We start from the raw sequence: 20,688 nt of genomic DNA on the forward strand, positions 1-20,688 counted from the left end.
TTCATGATGTTAGTTCTGCCTATCCATGAATAGGGTATATTTTTCCATCTTCTAAGATCTTCTTCTATTTCTCTCTTTAGGGTTCTGTAGTTTTCATTGTATAAGTCTTTCACCTCTTTTGTTAGGTTGATTCCCAAGTATTTTATTTTGTTTGAAGATATTGTGAATGGAGTGGTTGTCCTCATTTCCATTTCAGAGGATTTGTCGCTGATATATTGGAATGCCTTTGATTTATGCACGTTGATTTTATATCCTGCCACTTTGCTGAATTCATTTTATTAGCTCTAATAGTTTCTTTGTAGACCCTTTTGGGTCTGCTAGGAATAGAATCATGTCATCTGCAAATAGTGATAGTTTAAGTTCTTCTTTTCCTATTTTTATGCCTTTAATTTCTTTTTTCTGTCTAATTGGTCTGGCCAGTGTTTCGAGAACTATGTTGAACAGAAGTGGTGAGAGAGGGCATCCCTGTCTTGTTCCAGATTTTAGAGGGAATGCCTTCAATTTTTCTCTACTCAGAATGATGCTAGCCTGAGGCTTAGCATAGATTGCTTTTACAATATTGAGGTATGTTCCTGTTATCCCTAGTTTTTCTAGAGTTTTGAACATAAAGGGATGCTGTACTTTGTTGAATGCTTCTTCCGCATCTATCAAGATGATCATATGGTTCTTATTTTTAAGTCTATTGATGTGGTGAATAACATTTATTGATTTCCGTATATTGAACCAGCCTTACATCCCAGGGATGAATCCTACTTGATCATGGTGCACAATTTTTGATATGTTTTTGTATCCGATTCGCCAGAATTTTATTGAGGAATTTTGCATCTAGATTCATTAGAGATATTGGTCTGTAGTTTTCTTTCTTTGAAGTGTCTTTGTCTGGCTTAGGAATCAGGGTGATGTTGGCCTCGTAGAATGAATTTGGAAGTTCTTCCTCTTTTTCTATTTCCTGAAATAGCTTGAAAAGTATTGGTATTAGTTCCTCTTTAAAGGTTTTGTAAAACTCTGCTGTATATCCATCTGGTCCTGGGCTTTTCTTAGTTGGTAGTCTTTTGATGATTTCTTCTATTTCCTCAATTGATATTGGTCTGTTTAGGTTGTCTATATCCTCCTGACTCAATCTGGGCAGATCATATGACTTAAGAAATTTATCGATGCCTTCACTACCTTCTATTTTATTGGAGTATATGTATTCAAAATAATTTCTAATTATCTTCTGTATTTCTGAAGTGTCTGTTGTGATATTGCCTTTTTTATCCCATATGCTAGTAATTTGAGTTCTCTCTCTTCTTCTCTTCGTTAGCATGGCTAAGGGTCTGTCAATTTTATTTATTTTTTCAAGGAACCAACTTTTGGTTTTGTAAATTTTTTCAATTGTTTCTTTTGTTTTGATTTCATTAATTTCAGCTCTGATTTTAATTATTTCTTGCCTTCTACTTCTTTTGCTGTTGTTTTGCTCTTCTTTTTCTAGGATTTTGAGATGAAGTATGAGATCATTAATTTTTTTTTTCTTTTTTTAAGGAATGAACTCCAAGCAATGAATTTTCCTCTTCGAACTGCTTTCAATGTGTCCCATAAATTCTGATATGTTGTGTCTGTGTTTTCATTTATCTCTAAGAATTTTTTTAATTTCCTCCTTGATGTCTTCTATAACACATTGATCATTCAGTAATGTATTGTTCATTCTCCAAGTGATGCATGATTTTCCTTCCTTCTTTTATCATTGATTTTTAGTTTCATTCCATTATGATCAGATAAGATGCATGGTATTATCTCTACTCCTTTATATTGTCTAAGAGTTGCCCTGTGACATAATATATGATCTATTTTTGAGAAGTATCCATATGCTGCTGAGAAAAAAGTGTAACTTCTTGATGTTTGGTGGTATATTCTATATATGACAATTAAGTCTAGGTTATTAATTGTGTTATTGAGTTCTATAGTTTCCTTATTCAACTTTTGTTTGGAAGATCTGTCCAGTGGTGAGAGAGGTGTGTTGACGTCTCCCATGATTATTGTATGGTGGTCTATTGTACTCTTGAACTTGAGAAGAGTTTGTTTGATGAACATAGCTGCACCATTGTTTGGGGCATATATATTTATGATTGTTATGTCTTGTTGGTATATGGTTCCCTTGAGCAGTATGTAGTGTCCCTCTTTATCCCTTTTGATTAACTTTGGCTTGAAATCTATTTTATTTGATATGAGTATGGACACTCCTGCTTGTTTCCGAAGCCCATTTGAGTGATATGATTTTTCTCAACCTTTCACCTTCAGTCTATGTATGTCTTTTCCTATAAAATGCATCTCCTGTAGGCAGCATATTGTTGGGTCTTGTTTTGTAATGCATTCTACAAGTCTGTGTCTCTTAATTGGTGAGTTTAAATAATTAACATTTAGGGTTATTATTGAGATATGGGTTGTTCTTCCAGCCATATTTGTTTATTTATATTACTAAACATGGTTTGTTTTCCTCTTTGATTATTTCCCCCCATTTACTGTCCTACCTCCCACTGTTAGTTTTCATTGTTATTTTCCTTTTCCTGTTCCTGTAATGTTTTGCCGAGAATGTTTTGAAGAGATGGTTTTCTAGCTGCAAATTCTTTTAACTTTTGTTTATCGTGGAAGGTTTTAATTTCATCTTCATCCTGAAGCTTAATTTCGCTGGATACACAATTCTTGGTTGGAACCCATTTTCTTTCAGTGTTTGAAATATGTTATTCCAGGATCTTGTAGCTTTCAGAGTCTGTGTTGAAAGATCAGCTGTTATCCTGATTGGTTTACCCCTCAATGTAATCTGCTTCCTTTCTCTTGTAGCTTTTAAAATTCTCTCCTTATTCTGTAAGTTGGGCATCTTCATAATAATGTGTCTAGGTGTGGATCTCTTATGATTTTGCACATTTGGCATCCTGTAGGCTTCTAGGATTTGGGATTCTGTCTCGTTCTTCAAGTCTGGGAAGTTTTCTCCTATTATTTCATTAAATAGATTGCTCATTCCTTTGGTTTGGACCTCTATACCTTACTGTATCCCAATGACTCTTAAGTTTGGTCTCTTTATGTTATACCATATTTCTTGGATGTTCTGCTCATGGTTTCTTAACAGTCTTGCTGAGCTGTCTATGTTCTTTTCAAGTTGAAATACTTTGTCTTCATTGTCTGATGTTCTATCTTCTAAGTGTTCTACTCTGCTGGTAGTATTCTCCATTGAGTTTTTAAGTTGGTTTATTTCTTCCTGCATTTCTAGGATTTCTGTTTGTTTGTTTTTTATAACCTCTATCTCCCTGTATAGTTGATCCTTTGCTTCCTGGATTTGTTTGTGTAATTCATTGTCGATGTGATCTTTCATTGTCTGAATTTGCTGTCTAATGTCTTCCTTGATACTCCAGATCATCTGAAGCATGTATATCCTGAATTCTTTATCTGACATTCCATCTGCTGCAGCTGTTACCTCTTCTAAAGTTGAGTTGACCTGCATTGCTTGTGGTCATTTCTTTCCTTGTCTTTTCATACTGTTTGTGTTTCTTTCTGCTTGGTGAAACTATTGTGTTTTTGATAAAATTTCCCCCCCTATATATTTATATTGCTCTTGTATAGTTGAAATGTCTCCCTTGCAGGGGCCGGCGGTGGCTGTGCTCCTCCTCCAATTGGGGTGATCTGTCTACCCCGCTGAGGGGCCGCTGGGCCTGTTCTGCCGGTCGGTCACAGGTCTGCCTACTTTGCAGGTGCAGGTGGCGGCTCTGCTCTGCCCCTCCTCCAATTGGTGTGACGTGTCTACCATGCCCGCGGACCCCTGAGCCTGTTCTGCCGGTTGGTCGCAGGTCTGCCTACCTTGCGGGCACGGGCGGTGGCTCTGCTCTGCCCATACTCCAATTGGGGTGATGTGACTACTGCGCCGGCGGGCCGCTGGGCCTGTTCCGGGCATGGGTGAAGGCTCTGCTCTGCCCCTACTCCAATTGGGGTGATGTGTGTACCACGCCAGCAGGCCGCTGGGCCTGATCCACCTGTCGGTCGCAGGTCTGCCTACCTTGCAGGCGCGGGCAGTGGCTCTTCTCTGCCCCTCCTACCATACCCGTGGACCACTGGGCCTGTTTTGCCGGTTGGTCACAGGTCTGCCTACCTTGCGGGCGTGGGTGGCGCCTCTGCTCTGCCCCTATTCCAATTGGGGTGATGTGACTACTGTGCCGGCAGGCCGCTGGGCCTGTTCTGGGCACGGGTGGCGGCTCTGCTTTGCCCCTCTGGATTGATGACAAAGTGAGAGAGACTTGGGTGTTTGTGACTCACTTTCTTTACCAGGAGACCAACAGTTTCTGTCGCCGCTGGTATCGATGAAGTTCTCTCGTCCACCGCTTTCTGATGACATCAGATCTCTGCCATGTTGGTATCCTATGCGAATGGCAGCATTTTGTTCCCTTTGCTGGGTGACCAAAGCAACGGCTGAGTCCTGACCGGCCATCACAAGCCCCGTCTCAATCCTGTTGCCACTGCCTATGAAGGCTCGGTTGGTATTTACCTCCAGAGTATTCAGCAGGGCCCGGACTGAGAAGCAGTTTCTGAGGGTTCTTTAGCCCTGGGCCAGAGCAGTTCCGGGAGCCAGAATTTGGCTGCTCCGGGCTTGGTGTATGTTTTGATAGGAGCAGGCTCCAAGAAGCAGTTTCTGCAGGTTCTTTATTACTGAGCCTGAGTAATTTGTCTGTGAGACGCAGGCAAATAGCAGCCTGAAATTACCTGATCTATGGCTGAATGAGCTGCAATCAGTCGAAAACAGGGATGGTGACCCCCAATAGCATTTTAGAAATCTACTTAAAGTAGTTTTATAGTGCCAAAAAAACAGAGGATAGGGATATCCTCCTGATAAAGTTAGAGGAGGCCTGGGTTTTATTCCCAGTGCTGCAAAAAGAAAAGAAAGGGGAAAGCATAAAATACTTAATATTTCCTATATCATCTTCATTTCCATGTGGCCTGGCCCCTTAGGTGAGATGCCAGCGATTGAAGGTGCACACACACAAAGGAACACACCATGACAACCCCAAGATCACTGCCATGTTCCACATTTCTCTTTGTCTTGCTTGTAATGAAAAATACCAAAAAGAAGATGAGAAAAACTTTACTACATTGTGTAATTTATGTCCTGGGCTGTGATTCTCTTAAAGACTGCTCTCAAAACCACAGACAATCCAATCCTCCTTCTGATGCTTCACTAAGAAATGAAACATTTTTCTTCTTTGCTTTCACAATTTTGCAAAACATTTTCAGTAATCAGTAAAAAACAAAGGGTTAACTAACAAGTGATACTTTTTTGACATTAAAGGACAAAAAAAAAAAAAAAGTAACTAGCCACACATTTAAAGTTATAGACTGAACCAGGGTTGTGGCTCAGTGGTAGGGTGCTTGCCTAGCATGCATGAAGCACTGGGTTTGATGCCCAGCACCATGTTAATACAAAACAAAATAAAAACAAGCAAACAAACAAACAAAAATAAAATAAAAAAAAAATGTATTGTGTCCACTTACAACTAAAAAAAGAATTAAAAAAAGTTACAGACCATATGAAGCTGATTTATCCTAGGGATAAAAGGACATTTTAACATCAAAAATCAGTTAATAAGCTGAGTGTGGTGGCACTTGCCCATAATTCCAGCAAATTGTGAGGCTGTGGCAGGAGGATCTCCTGTTGGAAGCCTGATTCAGCAATTTAATGAGCTCTGTTTCAAAATGAAAAAAAAAAAAAAAAATTGGCTGGGATGTGGCTCAGCAACAAAGTGCACCTGTGTTCAATCCCCAGTAAGACATACATACACACAAACACACACACACACACACACACACACACACACACACACACATATATTAATACATCATACCCCCCCCCAAAAAAAAAAAAAAAAAAAAAAAAAAAAAAACAAGTAACACAACAATTTTAATGGACACAGAACAAGTATCATACAAAACTCCAAGAACAAGACAAGGATGGCCTATTTCACCACGCTCATAGTCCCAGAATTGCTATCCACGGTAATTAGGTGGGGAAAAAACAAAACAAACAAACAAAAAAGGTGTTGGGGCTGGAAAGGAAGTAGAATCTTCATAGGCAGATAACACAGTCATCTACATCAAAATTTAAAGAAGACACACTCTCCCACATACACCCTACTAGAGCCAAGAAAAGAGTCTGCAAATCTGCAGGACACAGAGACAGGTACAGCCTTGTTTCTGTATGCAAGTGATGAACAATTCGAAAATAGAACTGAGAAAATAATTGTTTACAATAGCAAAGGAGTAAATTTCACAAAAGAAATGCAAAGGTCACCATTTGAAAACTGAAAACCCTCATTGAAAGAAATTAAATACCAAAATAAATGGGAAGACATTCCAGGTTCAGAGACCATGACATGTGACATTGTTAAGAGGTCAACACTCCCCAAACTGGCCTACAGATTCAAATTCATCCCTGTTAGAATCCTAGCTGTTTTCCTTGTAGAAATTGACAAACTGATTCTAAAATTTATATGGTATCCCAAGAGATCCAGAATAGTAAACAATGTCAAAAGAGGATAACATATCAGGAAAACTCATGCTTCTTGATTTTATGACCTACTGCAAAGAAATGGCAGTGGAGACATGGATAGATGTGACACCTCACAATAGAAAAATCCTCTTAGCCACTGTTAACAGACTTTTTAACAAGAGTGCCAACATCACTAAAGGGGTAAAATACTGTGCCTTCCTATAATGGTCTGGAACAGCTGGATCTCAATATGCGGGAGAATGTTCTTGGACCCTTACCTCATACCACATAGAAAAAGGAACTGTTGTTAAGAGCTAACACTCTAGAGCTTTCAGAGGAGGTTGCCCTGTGAGCAAGCATTTATTAGTGTAGGGCCCTTGGTTAACACCCTGTGCCCAAAACAAAACAAAACAAAAACATTTTAGAGAAAGACACAGGTAAATCGTCATGATCTAGGATTCAGCACAAGATTCTTTGATGTCAAAATTACTACCAAAAAAAAAAATAGACACATTGAATTTTACCAAAAGTAAAAACCTTCCCAGGAGTGGTAGGGCACACCTGTAATCTCAGCTGCTCAGGAAGCTGAGGCAGGATTATTGCAAGTTTCAGGTCAACCTTGGAAAATTTGTGAGACTGTGCCTCAAAATAGGAAACAAAAAGGGCTAGAGATGTAGCTCAGTGATAGATCACCTCTGGTTTCAATCCTACCACCACAAAAAAACAGGGGGAAAAAGAAATTAACAACCTCTGTACTTCTAAAGAAACCACAAAGTGAAAACAATCCAGAGAATGGGAGAAAATACTGGGAGATCACATATCTGACAGTAGATTTTTACCTGATTATCCAAAGAAATCTCATAACCAACAACAAAGGAAAGACATACAGCCCAATGAACAAAATGGTCCAAATATTTAAACAGATATTTCTATAAAGACATAGAAAATAGGAAGAGCCAATAAATGTAGGAAAACGTGCCCAAGGTCATAGCCATCAGTGACACCTGAGAAACCATAGTGGCACCCCCTTTCTCACTGGAAAATCTGAACTGGGCTTCTCAAGAAATATTCATCAAAAAGGAAAAAAAAAAATGATTCTAAGACTATAAGTAAACAAGTTTCTGCAAAAGAGTTCAATGTAGATTCTCATTTTGCCCTATTTTACTTGGCTACTAGCCTGGAAGAAATAAGCATTCCAGGAGCTGGACACCCCCATACTATTTTTTCAGAAATATTTATGCAGTGTAGAAGTTTCTAGAAATATGTAAACAAAGCCTCTGGTCTTGAGCTGGAGTTTCACAAAGATGTCTACATTTCTAAGATAAGAAAAGTTACCAATTGAGCTCCATGGTAACAGCTGGCAGGGGGAGGAAAGAAAAAGGAGAAAAAGCTCTCTCCTACTCAGGTGCTGTCCTTCAAGAGTTAACTTGCCCAGAACAGTGAAAGAAAAAGCTGCTTTTATGTGAACTTCTGTAGACTGTGAACTTCTGAGCCCTTCCACTTACATGCTGGGTATAAAATTCTGAAGCTACCTAAACTCGGGGTTCACGGGATTGATTTATTAAAGCAAAAGCTGTGCCCTCTGTACTTGGCTGCAGCCAAATAAAACTATTTCCTGCTAACTTTGGTGCCTTGCTTCAAATGTCCCTACAACGAAACCACTCTACACCTCCTAGACTGCACTGTCACAGGCCAGAGAGTGGCAATAATCACAATGGCCATTGGAGACGCAGTATGCCAGATCATCTGCACCAAAGCTCATGATTGTGGCTGTGGTTTTTCATAGGGTACATGGCTACCTCTGTAGCAGGAAGCCAAGTTGCATTTCAAGTACTGGGTAGAAAGCACTAGATTACAGCATGGGGCCCAAGCCAGGGAGAGGGTGCCAAGCACCCAATCCTGATCAGCACAGGCCTTGTACAGGCAGGCACTTAGGGCCTGGAGCTGGTTAAATCAGCAAGAACCTGAGAGCCCAAACATATTTCTAAATAAAATTTGGTCACTGACAGGCACAGCTCACGGCTTCAATGACACATTTCTCAAAACTCTTGGCCACACTGTCCTTGAGGTCATTGCTGCAGAACACAGAAATATGGGAGAGAGCCATCTCCTGCAAACATGGAAGCAGGTAGGGGTGTGAGTGCCTGAGTGTTCGGACTCCCCTCCTCCCTGCCCCACACTAAGCATGTCCTCTATGCCCCTCACCAGAGGAGCAAAGATGAAACCAAGTTAGTGTCTTCCCACGCTGCAAAAAAAGCAGCCAGAACAGCAGCTTGCAAAAACATGCAACTTTGAAAAATCAGCCATTTTACTTTCATTTTGTCTTCCTAAAAAGATCAATTTAATGAGGTCTATATAAAACACTCATATAGAAACCAATTTTTCAGGGTCACAGGCCTTCATTCAAAATGAATCACATTTTTTGTGTTTTCTCCATGTCATCGTATTTAATAAGGCTCCTGTCACCAACAGCTTCCTTGGAGTACCTGTACATGGAGGGCTTGATGACACATGTATAGGGCCCCAGTGGCAGCAAAATCCCATTTCCTGACTCTTAGGAATGTCACACTAGAACTCTGAAATATTTCTGTGGTCAAACTACAAAGGCCTAATCAGAAATGGAAATGCAAATCTGGGGTGGATCCCAGGGCCTGCACACACAGTGCACTAGGGGGTGTGGGGGGTAGGTGAGTAGGGATGGGAGTTGGGGTAGGTGGGGGGTGGGGATGGGGGTGGAGGGATGAGGGGATTTTAGTGAGCGGGTAGGGATGGGGGTGGGAGGATAGGGCACTCCATACATGGCAGTTACCTGTGCTCGGAAATGATTGCAGTGCTGTTTTCATGTTTAATTCAGATTTATTTTAAGTTTTATACTTACTTTGGATTTAAAAAATATTTTTGTGTGGTATGGGGGAAGCAACCCAGGGCCTCATCCATGCTAGGCAGGCCTCTGCCACTGAGCAAAAGCCCAGCACCCTACAATTTTTCTTGTCTAATTGTGCTTTCCATTTCTTCTCTGAAGAATCTTTCCTCACTCCAAGATGACGTCATTTATAAGCATGCTGCTAAACATTCAGGCATGCTAAGAATTTTACAGAGGGCTTGGGATGCAGCTCAAGTGGTAGTGTGCTCACGGGCATGCACAGGGCACTGGGTTCAATCCTCAGTACCACATAAAAAAAAAATAAAGATGTTTTGGCTACCGAAAACTAAAAAATAAACATTAAAAATTTTCTCTCTTAAAAAAAAAAAAAAGAATTTTCCAGAGAACCTTCTGCTCAGATGTGGTTAGGAACCTGTGCCCTTGGACTGCAGCACCTTCAGGGCACTGAGAGTGGTCCAGCTCAGAATGCAGCCATCTTGCTGCATGTGCCCACAGGCACACCTGAGAAGGTATGTGTCCTGCTTTGCTGGGCACTGAAGCCCCTGGGTGCTACCTGGGTCTGGCGGCACTGCAGCTTTCTCCCCTGTACCATATTCATTCTCCTGCCACTTGTTCCATCAGTCACTGAAAAGGAGGCCCAGAGCTCCACAGGGATATGGATCTGCCCACTCTTCCTCTTGGGCTCTTGGTTTGGACTTGGATTTGATTCTCCACCCTGTAGTTTAGTCCTACTTTGTACCTTTTTTCTCTATTTTTCTGTGACTCCTGCTCTGACTTTTTTCTTTTTTGTGATCTGGGGATGGAACCCAGGTCTTTGGCCAAGCTAGATAAGTGCTCTGTCACTAAGCCTAGCTCCAGTCCTGCTCTGTTCTGGCCTTTGCATATTGCTTAGTATTCCAGTTTATCGTTTATTTAGCTTGAAGTTTTGCATCTCTGAGCCCCCTTTCTCCTGCTGAAGCACAGTTCTCAGTGGGGGCAGGGGTGATCCAGCCCTCCTCCCACCCAGGGGGCCAGGCAATACCTGAAGACACATTTGTTTTTGAGAAGGGAAAGAAAAAGACCAGCAGTACCTTCCAGGTGGGAGCCAGGCACACTGCTCGACATCCTATGGTGTACAAGATGGCCTCCACCACACAGAATGGCCTGGTCCTCAAAGTACAACAGTGCTAAAGTCAGGAAATCATGCCAGAATTACATTAGACAGTGATTTTTAAAAGTGAATTATTATTATGATGATTTTTTTGGTCATGAGGAGTGAACCTCTCTGTACACTCAACCACTGAATCACATCCATGGCCCTTTCTTAAATCTTATTTTTTGAAAGGATTTCATTTAAGGTGCTCAAGCTGCCCTTGAACTTGTGAACCTCTTTATTTGGCCTCCCAAGTCTCTGGGATTTCAGCAGTGTGGCACCACACCTGGCTTAAAAGATTTTGTTTGTTTATTTTAATGGTAGTAAACTCAATTTACCATTTTAACAATTTTCCAGAATACACAATGTGTCAATGGTATCACATTGTCACACAACCAAACTTCAGAAAGCTTTTCATCTTGCAAAACTGAAACTCTGTCTTCATTAAACACTAACTCCCCTTCCCTAGTCCCTAGAAAGCCACAATATTTTGTCTCTGAATGTGAGGATGCTAGGGACCTCATGGGTGGAATCACATGACAATTGTCCTTTTGAAGTATGCTTTGTTCATTAGCTCAATGTCTTCAGCATGGGTCCACACTGCAGCATGTGACTGAGCCTGCTTCCATGGCAAGGCTGAGCAACCTGTATAAGTGCCACCTCTCCTTCCTTGATTCTCCCTTCCACAGGCCTCTAGATTCACTGAGTCTTTTCTCTAGCTGCCTTCAAGACTGTCTTTCTTTGGTGCTCAGCAGCTGTGACTGTGCTGGATGGGAGGATCAAACACAATCCTTCATCTTTCCTCTGGCCTCTTTCTCCTCTTTACTCACCTAGTTTTCACCCACAGACCTCAGAAGATCTGTTCTGCTCTTTTCCCCTCTGCTCCTTTTCTATGTGAGCATGACATTTCTACTGCACAGTCCTCTTGTTCTTGGCTGCTTTATTCTGCTGCCTCCAAGTAGTTGCTAAGCCATCAAGAAGATGCTCCATCTCCACTCCAGGTATTGTATTCCCACTCACCTATTTTCTTTTCTTTTGAGAGAGAGAGAGAGAGAGAGAGAGAGAGAGAGAGAGAGAGAGAGAATTTTTTAATATTTATTTTTTAGTTTTCGGTGGACACAACATTTTTATGTGGTGCCCCACACATGCCAGGTGAGCACATTACTGCTTGAGTAACATCCCCAGCCCCAACAGCTATTTTCTTAATACACATAGTTTCCACTGATCGTCTGAAATTCCCCACCTGTTTGTAACATTGTCCACTTTTTCTGAAGGCCCATTACAATATTCCTCACAGTTGTTCTTTTTTTTTTTTTTAAATATTTTATATTTTAGTTGTAGTTGGACACAATACCTTTATTTTATATATTTATTCATATGTGGTGCTGAGGATCAAACCCAGGGCCTTCCACATGCTAGGTGAGCTCTCTAAGGCTGAGCGACACCCCCAGCCCCTCACAGTTGTACTTAACACCTTCTCTGAAACTTTCCACCTGGGCCATCTATGCATTTCACCCCATATTTCCTCCCTGGCCATGCAGCAGCCTCTTCTCAGGTCAGGGGTTATGATGGAGAGGAGCCAGGACTTTGTTGTAGCTTTAGTGAGACTCAGTTCATGGAAACATTTCACCCTTTGATGGCATGGCCATGGTATCCCTGGCAGAAGCCAGAATCTGAGGCATCCCAGCAACTGGCTTCTATCTCCTGCTTCATCCTTCAGCAATCTCTGTGTATCGATGTCTCAGGAATAGTAACTTTGCCAGTTCTTAATCCCTCTCCCCACTGGATATCTACTATCTTGTATACACTGCAGGTCCCAGTAAGCCCACAGTCATTGTGACTGTACTCTTGCTTACCCAAGACTCCAGGGAGGCCTGAGCCTCCCACTCACAGAACAGTGTTCCACCCTTGCAATCTGAGAACAGAGAGAGTGGAAGTCCTTTGTTTCTTCTGGTCACTTCTCTGACCTGAGCCTTATGGCCAACAAAAGAAGAAGCTTGCTCTGAGCCCTACCAAAAATGTACTCCCCACTCCAGCTGAAAGACAAAGTCAGAGGCCATGAACTAAGGTTTGCCATACTTGGGGCTATGTCCTGGGACACACAGAGGTGCTAAGTGTCTGTTACATAAATGAGTAAATACATTAATACAGTCACATGAGAAAGGCTGCCCAATGCAGTCACCATGCCTATGATTCCAGTTGCTCCAGATACAGGAGATCACTACTTCAGATCATGCCAGGCAACTTAGCAAGACCCATCTCAAAAATTAAAAATTTTAAAAAGGACTGGGGATGTAGCTCAGTGCAAAGTGCTAAAAAATAATCATCATTATAAGATGCACTTATGTAAGTGCAGCTTTACAACTTAATCATTTAGCCTTTTTTTTTTTTTTTTTTTCCTGAAACTGAGAGAAGGAAATTCCCTTGAGGGCAGCCCAGATGTCCTCATACTGGCTCACAGAGTCCTTTCTGAGAGAGGCTAGTTGCATACAGTAGTGCAGGACAAGGAGGTTGCCCAGCCAGTTGATGATCCTTACAGCTATGCACTTTTGGCACAGGTTGACCAAATACTCCTGCCATCTAGAAGGGAACAAAGACCTAATATGAGCTGTGAATGGCTACTTCCAATATGCCCTGTGGTCTGATGTCCCAAGAAGGATGGGATGGCTACTTGTATCCAGCAGCAGAATAAACATGCTGCATGCCTATAACAAGTCCCAGACCAGGAGACACAGGGTGGAAAGGGGGACAAATTTCCTGGCCCCCATCCCAGTGCACCAAGACATCACAAATCCTAAAAGACTCCCACTGGGGTCATATCTACCCTCACCACACAGCTGAGGAATTCAGGTCCTCGGTTTCCAGCCAAGGAATTCACATAAGGCCTAGGATCTGAACCAGACAGTCTGTGAATGGTGATGGTAGACATAAACACAAAGCAAACTGTTTTTTTTTTTTTTTTTTTTTTTAACTGAGATTGAACCCAGGGACACTCTACCACTAAGCTACATCCCTAACTTTTTTTATTTTTTTGAGACATGGCCTCCATAAGTTGCTGAGATTGTCCTTGAATTTGTGATCCTCCTGCCTCAAACTCCTGAGTCACTGGGATTATAAGTGTGTATCACTGTGCCCAGCTACAAAGCCACTTTTTAAAAGAACAAACACATGATGTTTGTCCCACAGGCACAGAAATTGATACTTCTTCCTTCTCTTATACCCCCAAACACATAATTGTAGATTTCTTTACCATTGTTCCTTTTTCACAGAGGGTGAAGCAAATGCCTGTTTCCTTAAAACTTGGGAAACCCACAAGAGCTCAGGAAAGGCTTCCTGCTATTACCCAAGCTCAAACCAAACAGAAGCAGAAGAGACCCTAATTCTCTGAGCACAGCAGCTCAGAAGAGGTCTCCTCTACCACATAAAAGGCCATGGCTGACACAAAATGGACAATGTCCTTTTAGAGCTACTGGCACAGGTGGGACAGCAGGGACAGTATCCCTGTGGGTTCTGCAGCTGTCCTAGGTGACAGAGAAAGAACTGCCAGAGGACCTGAAGTGGTGCAGAGGGTTATTTCCAAGGACTCAGCAGGTCAAATGTGGAAGCCACCAGCAAAAAAATGAAAAGGACAAACAGCAGAGGCCGACAGGGAGTCTCCTGATACACTGTCCTGCTTCTGGTCACCACCTGGAAGCCTCCAGGAAGGCCTCCAGCAGCTCCCTGTTCCCTGCTTTTTCCCAGAGTCTGCCCAATACCCAGTTCCAATCTGCCCACAGGCCCTGCCCTTCCTCTGGCTTCATCCACTCTTCTTTCCATTTCCTCTCTCACATAAGTTAAACCACAGCAAGGGTAGCACACAGCAGAGGACCCATGCAGACCAGGCAGTCTGCTCTGTACAGCAGCACCCAGGCCAGGACACAGGTGCCACAAGAGAGGCCCTTTACCACCAGAGTGCAGAAGGGAGGACTTGACACATGGGCAGCAGTTCATATGCTCACCTGCCTTCTGTGGATGCTTGATGTACTCATACACCACAGTGCAGTTGGAGCCATGGCCATGCTGAAGAACATACTTTTAAGGGATGACTCTACCCAGGCTCTGCCTGGGAATGACAACACTGTCCTTGATGAGGGACCCATTCTTATATAAGTCCCTGCAAATCAACATACATGACCAGTTATTAAGAAGTCTTATCTCAGAAGATTTATGTCTCAAACACATCAAGACACAGAGCCAAAGCTATAATGGACACTGACAAAGATGGCATGTTTAGAATAGGGCTTCATTTCCAGTTAGGACAGAAAAAAAGAGCCATGGAAAAATGAGACTAAGAAATGAATGCTGGGAGTATCAAATACATGCTAATACAGGAAGCAGGGTCATCATGGGGACTCACTGATCACCCCTAACACATGCTTGGGGGGACCAGAACCCCAGGACTCACTCAATATAGTACATCTCACAAGCTTCACTCCATCCAGGCTTTATGAGCTCTTCTCCTTCCCTGATGAACACAGTGTGAATCTTGGGGTCAAAGGTGACATGCTTGAAGATGATGGCATGGAAGTGCATAATGACACCATCCTTCAGGTTCAGCCAGCTGGAAGAGGGAAGGGAGTACTATGGCAGCTGACCACTCCTGGCATGGCCCACCTCTTCCATTCTCTACTGGTCATTTTCACATCTGGCTAGTGCCCACCATGAGTGGCCAAGAAGAAGAGAAGAGCATGTGGGACCCTGGTCTGGCCAGCCTGCCTCCCTGAGAAACCTCCTCTGCTGAACACATCACAGTGGCTCTCAACAGGTGCCGCTGGCATCACTGTACCTTGGGCCTGGGCAGGTCTGCCTGGTACCTCACGGGAAAAGTCTACATGCTGGCCTTCTTTTTTTTGTGTGTGTGTGTGTGTGTGCCTTTTCCTTTGTCACAGCAGCTGCATACTTTTTGTCACTCCCTTTTGGCTTCATCAGGTCTTTGGGTTCTGAGCTGATTTTATGTATTTTTTTCCAGAAGCAGCCAACCTGTCCTTGTTCTGAAATAAGTAACCAAGCCCCAACCCAAAAGGCTGCCCCTCAGCCAGGCATCTCATAGCAGCCTGGGTGGACTGTCCAGTCCTTCCAGGCCAATCCGATGGCCTCTGAGGACCCTCTCCAACCTTGCCTGGCCTTTCCTCCCTCATTCCCTCCTAGGGACATTAGTTCCTTTTGCTGAGAACAGGCCAGCACAAGTCACTCCAGGGTCTTGGCATGCCCATCCTTGTGTCTGAACATGTTCCTAGGGACCCACAGCTCACCCTTCACTTCTTCTAGCCTCTGTTCCCACAGCAGAAAATTTGTACTTGGTAGCATTCCTTGGAGGCAAGGATACTTGCCAGCGGCTTATTTGCTGACTGAACCTTATCTTTCATTTCTATCCCAGCCCTGTTAAATGGATTATATGGCTCACCTATAACATCAAGTCCCTGAAGGAAATAAAGACCTCAGACTCCCTGAACCACAGAGACAAATGAAAGGGCTGCTCTGCCCCAAAGGGCCTAAGATCAGCATCAGCCTTCAACTCAGAGTGGGGTCAACAGTCCCTTTCTGCTACCTGCAGGTAGCAAGTCTCAGTTGCCCTCCCAGATGGAAAAACCAATGTCTCACCCACAGAGCACACCAAAGGTGCTAGAGCCAGTCATGTGGCCCTCAATACCACTCCCTGATATTGACCCCAGAGGTTGGGACCTCCACATGCTGCCTGGCCCTCTGTGCTTCTTTCTGAGGCTTAGAGTCCCCTTTGAACTCAAGCAGCTTGTCTCCCTAGGCAGCATCTTCAGCCTTATCCTGGGCTTTGCAGGTAGATATTGGCAGGCTAGACACTTTCTGGGAGAGGTCTCTATCCCCAGAGGGTGTGGAGATCCTTTCCTTCCATGTGGTTCTGGAGCACTGGGTTACCTTGAGCCTCCTCTCCTGTGGCTGCACCCATACCCTGGACAGCTGGACCAGTCTGCTGGGCTTGGCTTTGGTCCAGGCCTGTGTCTTCGGAACAAGGATATGGAGGCAAATTTGGACTCTGGGGAATGGAAGGCAATGGGACCAAGAAACCTGGCTCTAAGGAAGCAGAAGTGTCCTGATTTTTCCTTCTTTTCTTCCTTTTGAATTAAAAAGAACAAAGATATCAATCTTACTTTTTAGTATTACTACAGCCTGCCCCACATTTCCCTCCCATTCCACAACCCTTCAATTTCTTAAGTACAGCAAGCTTAGCTCTGCTCAACCACTTATATCTGTCTCCCCTGCAACTTCTTTATCATGGACAAAACTGAATTAAGAAACCAAGTATGGAGAGTGGGTTAGCCAAGGAGCAGAGGCCAGGCAGAGAGCCTCCTGTAGAGTGGTTGTAGATGTCACTGTGAAATCACTCTTGGACACTACAGCATTCATGGGCTGCCCATGTGACACTCTTCATCATATGTGTCACAAGCAGAAAAATCAGAATAAGGGAGAGGAGGAGACTGAAGAGTGCAGAGGATCAGAGAGTCTTCTCCTGTGCCCTAGAAGTCTTGGGCAGCTCCCAGGCAAGATTCCAGCCTTGGGAAGAGGAACACTGCCTGTGAGGAGCAGGCCACTGGAAAACTAGTCCCAAGGGCTGTGATGGTCTAGAGAAGGTGTCAATGGGCCACCAAAGGCAAGTGGTTTGTACATCCTGAGTCCTGGCTCTATGTGGTGAGGCCCTTCCACCCAGACAGCTGGGGATCAACCCATACCTGCCCCTGCATCCCCAAACCTGGGGCTAAGCCATCAGGAGAAGGAAAGAACTTGGGTACATCTGTGTCTGGGGTGTGCAGCCTCCTTCTGGGTTAGTCTGCAGCTTCTCCAAGAATTCTAGCTGATCTTGCAGAACTACCCAGATGCCTGCAATAGCCCCCATGGCACCCAGAGGGCTCCGAGCCTGATTGGGAATCAGTGCCCACTGTGTGAAGTAGAAAGGCTTTAAGAGATTTTCTCTTTTTATGGTGCTGAGAATGGGACCCAGGGCCTCACACAAGGAAGGAGATTTAAAGACAGAAACTTCTACATCTCCCAAGGGCCCTTTTGCAGTTTAGGTGGGCCCCAGGGTCCTCATTTCCACAAACTCCATGAAGGCCAGTGCCACCAGCCCAGGCCCAGTCATAAGCACAAGATATTGTAGCAATTGGTGGTCCCCTCCATGACACCTCAGGGTCACCTGGAAGCCTGAGACTGACAGGACAGGCTGGGGTCTCCTAAACTTAATGGCCTCCATCAGCATCCTGATGGTTCCAAGAAGTTGCTGAAACTACCACATCAGACCAGCACAGGCTCCAGAAGGGACACACTCCCTCAGCCCTTCCCAGAGTCCCTGAAATTTCAGCCCTTAACTCAAGTGGTGCTGCCTCCATACTGAGCCACTAAGTGACATGGGCCTCTTTGAGACCCATGGACCATGAGAGTATGAGGGCAAAACAAGGCCCTGTCCCATGACACTGGAAGCATGATGAGGCAGGCTAAGACACATCATGAGACATGTCAAGGACAAATCCAGCAAGGAGGGTACAGTGGGAGGTCAGAGGCCACCCTGATTCAGAGGCTTCCTAGAGACAGCCTGGGGTTGAGTCCGAAAGATGCAGAATCTCTAACCCAGCCAGCTCTTCTTCCCCAAGACTCCCAGGTCTTTGTGCACAAAAATCAGCCCTTCTTCCCAAAGCCTCCTGCTCACCTAGAATGAAAGCTAATATCCAGCAGAGGAAAAACTCATGAAGTTTAGGCCTGCTCACTGCCCTCACCCAGTGCAAGCAACACATCTGGATGTGAGTGGGGCCTGGACACAGGCATTGATGCTGGCAGCATCTGGGGGCAGCACTGAGTGCAGAACAACTGAACCAGGGCACCTCTGAGTGGGACACAGTAGGACACAGGCACATGGGAGCCAGGATCCTGGGTGGATAAGGACAGGTGGGCTTGGAAAAGGCACTCCACCTGCTCAGCAAACAACAAGCATATGGCTAGGGACTGTGCCTGTCTTAGGTTGTCCAATACTACATATGGTCCTTACCTGTCACCAGATGAGCTGACCTCAAGGCGTCAGCCTCCTATCTTAGGGTGGTACCATTGCAATTGGATTTTACCCGTCATTGACTACCAGTCCAGCATACAGCCACACCTGTGGATAGGCCTTTGTACCAGCAGGGGGTGGGGGAGATTCTTTGCCTCACCTCTGTTGGCCCCCAAATTTTAGCTGAATGACCATCCCAAGCAGAAGGGAGGAGGATACACCAAGCCAACTGATGAATCATTTTGGAAAAAATTGTACCACCAATGACACCATCAGCAAAAATATGCAAACACTACCACAAGTCACTGCACCAACAGATAGTTCATAATGCATACAAGTGACACATAGTCCAGGTGAATTCTGCAAGCAGTTCAGTGATATCTATTGCAGACGCTGTAGATTGCTTTTATCTTTGTCTTCTCTGGGATAAAGATAGGAATTCTGGCAATAATGGCTAAAAATATTACATAACATTCCAGTAGGCACTAAAAGAAAACAATTTTCTGAACAATTTACATTATTTACATTATCCTGAACAGAATTATTAAATATAATGAAAAAAAGGTGAAAGTAAACAAACAGATCTGCTAACCTCTTTTTGTTCATATATTAAAACAATCCTCAAGAGCTGTTTACCCATTTCAAATTAAAACATTTAAATCACGTGAATAAGAAAAAAAAATATTTGGATCGATTTTTTCATGAGCACTCATTATATATGATATATGGAGAAACGTACATACAAACATACAACACAAAACACAAGTGTGCACACATAATATAATACATACAACACATAACATAATAGTAAAGGCCTTATAACTTTTACAGAGGAAATCTCCACTGCAATGTTTAAAAACTCCATAGTCAAAAAAAAAAGAACTGATCAGCAAAACATTAACCTAGGTCTGTATGATCTCAAAAAACAAAATGGAATTTCATGATGTGGGAAAGGGCAATAATAAAATAGATATTAAAAAAGCATCCTGGTTCTGTTGCAGATGTAAGTATAGCCAAGCTGGAGTTCAGGATATCAGCTGTTATGTATTTGAGCCAAATCATCTTCTTTTCAGTCTGTAGAAATCACTTTAGTTAATCTCTTTGGAATCCAAATCAGCTGCTGTTCTCCCTGTGGAAACACACAAACAGACCCCCGACTCCAGACAATTACTGGGTTAGGACCTTTCCATTGTCCTGTTAGAATATCCTTCCAAAGTACCTTGGGCTTATGTACATTTTTTGGACACATATGCCTTTCAGCAGCACTAAGCCCTGATGAATCCAAATTTAAAAAGTTTAGAGTAAAAAGGGTTATTTTAAGTTTATCTTTGGGAAATTTACACCCCTTCCCAATTCCCTCTTTTTGCTTTAATAAGTACATATTAATAGTTTGATGAGCTCTTTCAACTATGTCTTGTTCATGTGGATTGCATGGGATTCCTATTATATGAATTATGCCAAATAATGAGCAAAATTTTTTAAAAAGGTAGAAGTATAACCAGGGGCATTATCTGTTTTTAACTGTTTTGGAACACCCATAGTGGCAAAATTTTATAAGCAATGAGCTATAATATCTTTAGTTTTTTCTCCAGCATGAAGGGAGCCCATCAAAAATCCAGAAGAAGTATCAACTGTAACATGCAAATATTTTAATTTTCCAAATTCTGACAAGTGTGTGACATTAATCTGCTAAATATGGTTAGATATCAGTCCTTTAGGATTGACTCCAAGATTAATTTGTGGTAAAAAGGTCACACAATTTTGACATTGTTTTATTATTTGTCTAGATTGTTCCTTAGTTATTTTAAAATGCTTTTGTAAAGTATTAGCATTGACATGGAACTTTTTATAAAAATTTGTAGCTTCTTCTAGTGTACAGAAAATATGCATGTCATGTGTAGTTTTATCTGCTAAATCATTGCCCAAACTAAGGGCTCCAGGCAATGCTGTATGTGCCCTGATATGTCCTATAAAGAATGGATCTTTTCTGTCCCAGATTAGACTTTGTATAGTGGAAAGCAAAGAGTAAACAGTAGAGGACGAGGAAATCCTACCAGCATCTTCAAGGGATACTATAGCATTAACTATATACTGACTATCAGAAAATAAATTAAATA

General features: G+C 43.0%; 1 pseudogene; it reads right to left on the bottom strand.

Annotated features, from left to right (window-relative positions):
• LOC139703566 (E3 ubiquitin-protein ligase RNF213-like) overlaps positions 1–17,428 on the bottom strand; it is a 145,156-nt pseudogene extending 127,728 nt beyond the window's left edge.
• Positions 17,429–20,688: the final 3,260 nt, after the last annotated feature.

Source organism: Marmota flaviventris, chromosome Y (genome assembly GCF_047511675.1).
Source record: "Marmota flaviventris isolate mMarFla1 chromosome Y, mMarFla1.hap1, whole genome shotgun sequence".
NCBI lineage: Eukaryota > Metazoa > Chordata > Mammalia > Rodentia > Sciuridae > Marmota > Marmota flaviventris.